Here is a 6040-nt window from a genome sequence, read left to right as displayed (position 1 = left end):
TTTGGCATGCTATGTGTAAACCTAGCCTTGGAGCGTCTTACCTTCTTTCAGCAAACATTTTGGAGTTTCTGAGGTTTCTACTAGATGTGGAGTACTAATAGTCACCAGGTTTCCAAGACCCTACTCGTGATTCCGCGAATTCACAAGAGTTTAAATCTCTTATCCGTCATTTTATTCTGTTTATTTAGATCTTAGTAATGGAGTACATTTTTCTGCAGAAAAACAGAGGCAAAAGAAAGGGAGTGATGCAGAATGGTGAACTACACTATGGAAGCCCCAACTACTATCTTTTAATATTAGGATCCATCGTTCTGATGGGTATGTTTTCGTTTGCCTCCTAAATCAGCTACCTATAAAAAGTACATTCTTATTTAAGGGAGACTAAAAATTTACCAGTTTTTAGTTTTTAAAGGAGACTCTAGGGCTTAGGTCTTTTAATGATGATTTTCCTCCCAATGACCTCTTTTAAATCATATTTTGAAATTAAAACGGGAGAAAGACTAGATGTAGTGTAGAAGTAGAAGGAAATGCTATATGTGATTCATGAATACAAAAGATCAGTTTTGCAAATGAGAAGTGGGGTATTGAAATATTTTCAGAACTAGTCTATTTCATTCAACTGGTTGAATGCTCCTAACATAATTTCTATTATTCTAGTAAATAAACAATAAAGTTTAATAAAATAATAATTAGTATTTGTAACAATAAATTGAGTACCCACTTTATTAAAATGCTGTTATGTTATCTAAAATTTTCAATTTTAGATAAGTATCCACTCTATCCACTGGACCTTTTTACAGGGTTGTATTACTTCATCATATTATGTAATACTACTCACATGGTTATAATTTTCCCTAGGCTAGGACTACTGACCTAAGCCACTTACTAGCCCAGTGGACCCTTGTTAAAGGCAGATCAGGACAGTCCATTTGCCAATTGCTTGATCAACTGAGTTTGACTAAAAGTGATCATTTTAAATACTTCAAAAATCACTTCTCATGGGGTGGTTATTTGATTTGTTAGGCTGCCTCCTGTCTCCATATCTTTTCATTGATAATGACTTTCAATTCTCATTTGCCATATGGTTTGGATGTTATGTAGGTAAACATGAATGTAGATAAATGTTATACAATTGCCAAGTGGACAGATGACCCTTTCCCATTTGGGACAGGAAGTCTAAGGAAGCTTGGCAGTCTTGTATCTTGTTTCTTCAACAGAAGCAAGAGAAAAGAGGGATTCAAGCCTTTTGCATAGATTCTTTTTGGAAATAATCTTTTCAGTTCTTAGAATTCAAAAACAAAGACAGTGAGAGATAACTGATATGAGCTGGGAGATCTAAACTCAGAGACATGGTTACTGCTTTATTAATTTAAATTGTGTTGCTTAGGGCAATGTGTTTCTCCTGACCAGTAGTATCAGCACCAGAATTCTGGGGAGAGGGCCCAGCAATCTGTTTTCACAAGCTATTGGGGGTGATTCTGATGCCTCCAGCTAAAGTGTGAGAACCCTTGGCTTGGGGCAATTATGTGAATTTAAATCGAGGACCTCGAAGCAATTTCTTTTTTCAAAGTGGTTCAGAGCCAGTCCTCATAGGGATGATTTACCTTTGTAATATAACTAACGACACAAATGACGGCGTTTAAGAAGTGTTAAATTTCAAATAACTAGTTACACCCTGAGAACAATCTGTAGAGCGTTACCTAGTGTGTTCTCCACCTGAGTAACAATCCAGTCTTCCAAACTAAAGTTGCTCACAACATAAAAACTCTTGAAGTTCCAATGTATGCTAACACGCAGTATGGTTTTTATTTTAAATATTTTTTATTATGGTAAAATAAATATGCAATTTGTCATCTTTAACCACTTTTCGGTGGCATTACAGATATGTTTTTTAAAGCCAGGAAGGCGTCTCCACCATGATCACCTGTAATGGGATGTCCTCCGAAAGTGCATCTTCGGCCTGCATCTCTCCATCCTGATGCCCTAGGCGGCCGTGTGGAGCTGGAGAGCTCCACGGCGGTAGGCGGGACACAGGACCCCTGGGCTACCGCGGGCCGGGGTGGAGAGAGGAGCGCGCGACTCGGCGCCCCAGGCGGTCTGGCCGCGGTGCAGGGACGCGCGGGGCCAGCGAGGGGAGCTGCAGGGTAACTTTTCCCAGGGAAAGCAGCCGGTCGTCCCCACCACAAGCCTCTCAGCCTTTTGTTTGTTTTCCTGCCGGAGGCTGGAGAGCGGCCGGGTCCCCGCTGCTCACCATGCGCCGGGCGGCCCGCGCCCCTCGCAGGCGCCCCCGGGCGTCCCTGCGCGGACCCCTCGGCCCGTCCTAGCGGGGGTCGCCCTGTTCCGGCTCCAGCTCCCGGGCCGGCCCCGCGCCCGCCCTCCGAGGAACCGCGCTCCCCGCAGGGGCGGGCCCTCGCCTGTGTCGCGGCGCCGGTAAGTGGGGTCGGGGATGAGGGGCTTCCGCCGGGTGACCTGTCACGGGGGGTGATGGACCCGAGCTACGAGGGCCCCCACCCCACACACCCTGCGGTGGCCCCACGAGGGAATGGAGGGCGAGAGAGAGGTTCTCGGGTTGTAGTTTGTCTCCGCGGTCCTGTGGGTCTCTCCTTGTTGGCAGAAAAACTCCCATTTCCTCCGAGTCGGGAAGCTTTTGATGGGTGTTTACCTTTTAGCGTTAAAGGAGGGGAAAGATCCCGGCCGGATTTGAAGCCCCTTTAGTAGAAGGTGGAGGACTTGCTTTTGAAATTTACCCGACTAGGCCTTTGGCTGTCCCGCAAGGGGTCTGAGCAAATCTTCACACATTTCTGTGCAACCATTTTTCACTGGGTTTCTTTCTGCTCTGATTTCTTTCTTACTAATCTGAGTAGATGTTATGAGAGAGATGTTGAAGGATTTTCCAGATCCGCCGTTTCTTTTTGTAATGCATCTTTTAAAGTTTGACAGTAGCATTGAGGGCTTTTACTTTTAAATATAAAAGTAGCTGAATGCCTTATTTTTCGGAAAAGAGTATTCGTTTCCATTTATAACTAAATAAAGAACTGCTCTTGCTGAAGCTGGATTATAGAGAGAAAATATCACCCTGAATTTTGCATCCAGGGCTAGATTTCTCTAAGGTATTGGCACTTGTGTTTTTTATTTTAGCCTGGAGCACTTTTTGTACAGTTTGATAGCTATAGTTTTCATTTCTCACATTTCCCAGTGAGTGGGTTTTCAGGATGTGCCTCCAAAGTGAATTGTACTATTGCCGAATATAAAATTAAACCGAGTTTTAAATTTGTGTCCTTAACATATAAATTATTAAGAAGAATTTGTGCCTCAACCATATGTTAGCTGTGCTAGAAGTTAATGTATTCATAAATATGCACATTTGAAATAGTTTCCGAACAAAGCACTGCAATTTGGTAAAGAATTTGGCCTTCCTATCTGTTTGAGAACAAGTAATTGTGGGTGTAGAAATAAGAGCCGTGTTGGGATTCTTTATTTAAAATAATATACCACTGCTTGCTCCCTAAGGTCCAGCCCTCTGCAGTGACCCTGCCTGTCCATTTTGCTTTGTCCCCTTCTCCAAAGTTAAAACTAGTGGCAGGGCAGGAGTGAGCAGCCACGTTTCTAAGTGAGACCAGTTTAGTTCAGATGGTGGAAGGATGTGTTGGAGGGTTGATGGAGCCTCTCTGAGTGGGCAGAGGTCTGTCCTAGTCAAAGGAACTCAACATTTAGTCACAGAGAAATGGTTTTTCTCACTGAGACTTCTTACCTATAGACTGTGTGTAAAGAAGCTAAAAGAACCAGCCTTTGGGGGTTTTATTTGTTGACTGTTTCACATCATCAAAGCTCTTTTTCTATTTTCATTGTTTTCTTCTCATTGTTTTTTGAGGTTCCTAGTAATGGTGGAAATCCTGTCAGTCTTGAACCTTTGGAATTATCTTTAGCCATCTTTTCCTTCATTTCCTTCATCCTTTCTATCAATGAGTCATCAAGACCTTTGATCTGTGGTTTATATAGAACCCTTCTCCATATACTAATCCAGAGCCTCACCCTTCCTCCCCAGCAGATGGGGGCAGCCTCCCAACCTGGCTCAGTAAAGTGAAAGTGAGAGGAGCTCAGTCGTGCCTGACTCTTTGTGACCCTATGGACTATACAGTCCACGGAATTTTCCAGGCCAGAATACTAGAGTGGGTAGCCTTTCCCTTCTCCAGGAGATCTTCCCAACCCGGGGATCAAACCCAAGCCTCCCACTTTGCAGGCGGATTCTTTACCAGCTGAGCCACAAGGGAAGCCTGGCTCTTAGTAAGTCCTCATTACATGTTTGCTGAGTGAGTGGATGGATAGATGGGTGGATGGATAAATGAGTGAATGAATCAATGAGACACTCCACCCCCTTTCTGTCTCTTCAGTTTCTTGTCCGTCTAGTCTCTTAAAACTATCACTTCCTCATGTCTCTCCTTGCCTGACAACCCTCAGTTTCTCTCTTCTCAACTATCCCAAGTCTAAAATAATTTGCCTGATTTTTTGAAGCCTTTCATAAGCAGGCCTCACCCCTCCCATCTAAATCTGATTTTCAGGTCAGCATACATCTTTGCACTCCGTGGGCGTAGTCTTCTTGCTGGCCTGTTCTCTCAAAGGGGGCCAGGATGGTTCCTGCTCAGATCACTGACCTAGAAACCCCCACACTTCTCCCCTCTCTCCTGTGCAAATCTTACCCTTCTTCAGGCGAAGAACCTAAGTCCTCACTTCTTTTATAACATCTTCTTTATTCATTTCTCTAGCAAGTTTCCAGATACTTGTTTGTTAGGCCTTCGTTATTCTGACTGTGTTGACCCCTAATTGATTTAGTTTATTTTAAGCCTATTTAGGGTTGGAGCGGTATTTTTCTGCATGATAATGTGGGGTTGTGGGCTTTGAACTCAAGCAGAATTGAGGTTGGGGCTCATCCTCCGTGCTCATGTGGCCTTATGGATTCTTCAAGCATTAGGTTGCGTGTTCATGCTCAATCGCTAAGTCGTGTTGGACTCTCTGCGACTCCATAGGCTGTAGCCCTCCAGACTCTCCTGTCTCTGGGATTTTCCTGGCAAGAATACAGGAGTGTTTTGCCATTTTCTCCTCCAGGGGATCTTCTGGACGGAGGGATCAAACTCGGGTCTCCTGCCTTGGCAGGCAGATTCTTTATCACTGAGCCGCGTGGGAAGCCACTCATCTTGTATAAGATAGGGGAGATGCCTCTCCATCTGGCTGCAGTGTGGAGATGGTCTAGGTACCTGAACAGTGCCTGGAACACACCTGACAAAAACCTGCTCATCCCTCCACAGTGACTCGAAGAGCCCTGAACATGTAGCAGATATTTGGTAGACATTTGTCAGCTGACTTGGAGTCAAGTCACGGCTCGGCTTGGAGGCCTAGAGGATGGCAACCATGTAGAATCCTTAGTAAGTGTTATCCTGCCCTTACTTAAAATGGCTTGAGCTTAGGTTATTCCTGGCTACAGCTCTGCTTCTGGGATCTGCTGCTGTTTTTCCATGTGAACCTTGCCAGGAACAAGGACGCCTTTAAATTTTTTTTTTTCTTTTTCACTGCTTCTTTGCAGCAGGCTCCTCCATTTCGTTTTGCAGGATCTTGCTGAGTTGGAGTTGTACATAGCACTTCTGTCTTGCTGATCGTGGGGGTATGTGTGAGTGTGTGTATTTAGGGAAGGACGAGTTGCCTAGCGGTTTCTGGGCAGAATTCTGGGCACAGTGACCTTTCTGTGCATGTTGATCTGTCAGCCTGTGAATAGTGTCTTACTTAACCATAAATTGTTTCATCATATCTCTTGGATGACCATGGCCTTCTGAGAAAGGCCTGTAACTAGAGCATCAGAAACCTCCTATCTGTGGACCTCAGTGTTTGTGGTTTCTGTGGGTGACTGGGAAAATGTACAGAGATGTGTGCCAGGTGACTTACACACATATCTACAGTGTAACCAGGTCCTAGACTGTGACTGCGCTTACCTTGAAACAGTTTTAACATCTTTATCTGTACAGAGTGTTTGAGAAAATTACCTGGTGAA

Source organism: Giraffa tippelskirchi, chromosome 8 (genome assembly GCF_054371585.1).
Source record: "Giraffa tippelskirchi isolate mGirTip1 chromosome 8, T2T-mGirTip1v1.2.pri, whole genome shotgun sequence".
NCBI lineage: Eukaryota > Metazoa > Chordata > Mammalia > Artiodactyla > Giraffidae > Giraffa > Giraffa tippelskirchi.
Note: the sequence above shows the minus strand (reverse complement) of the source record.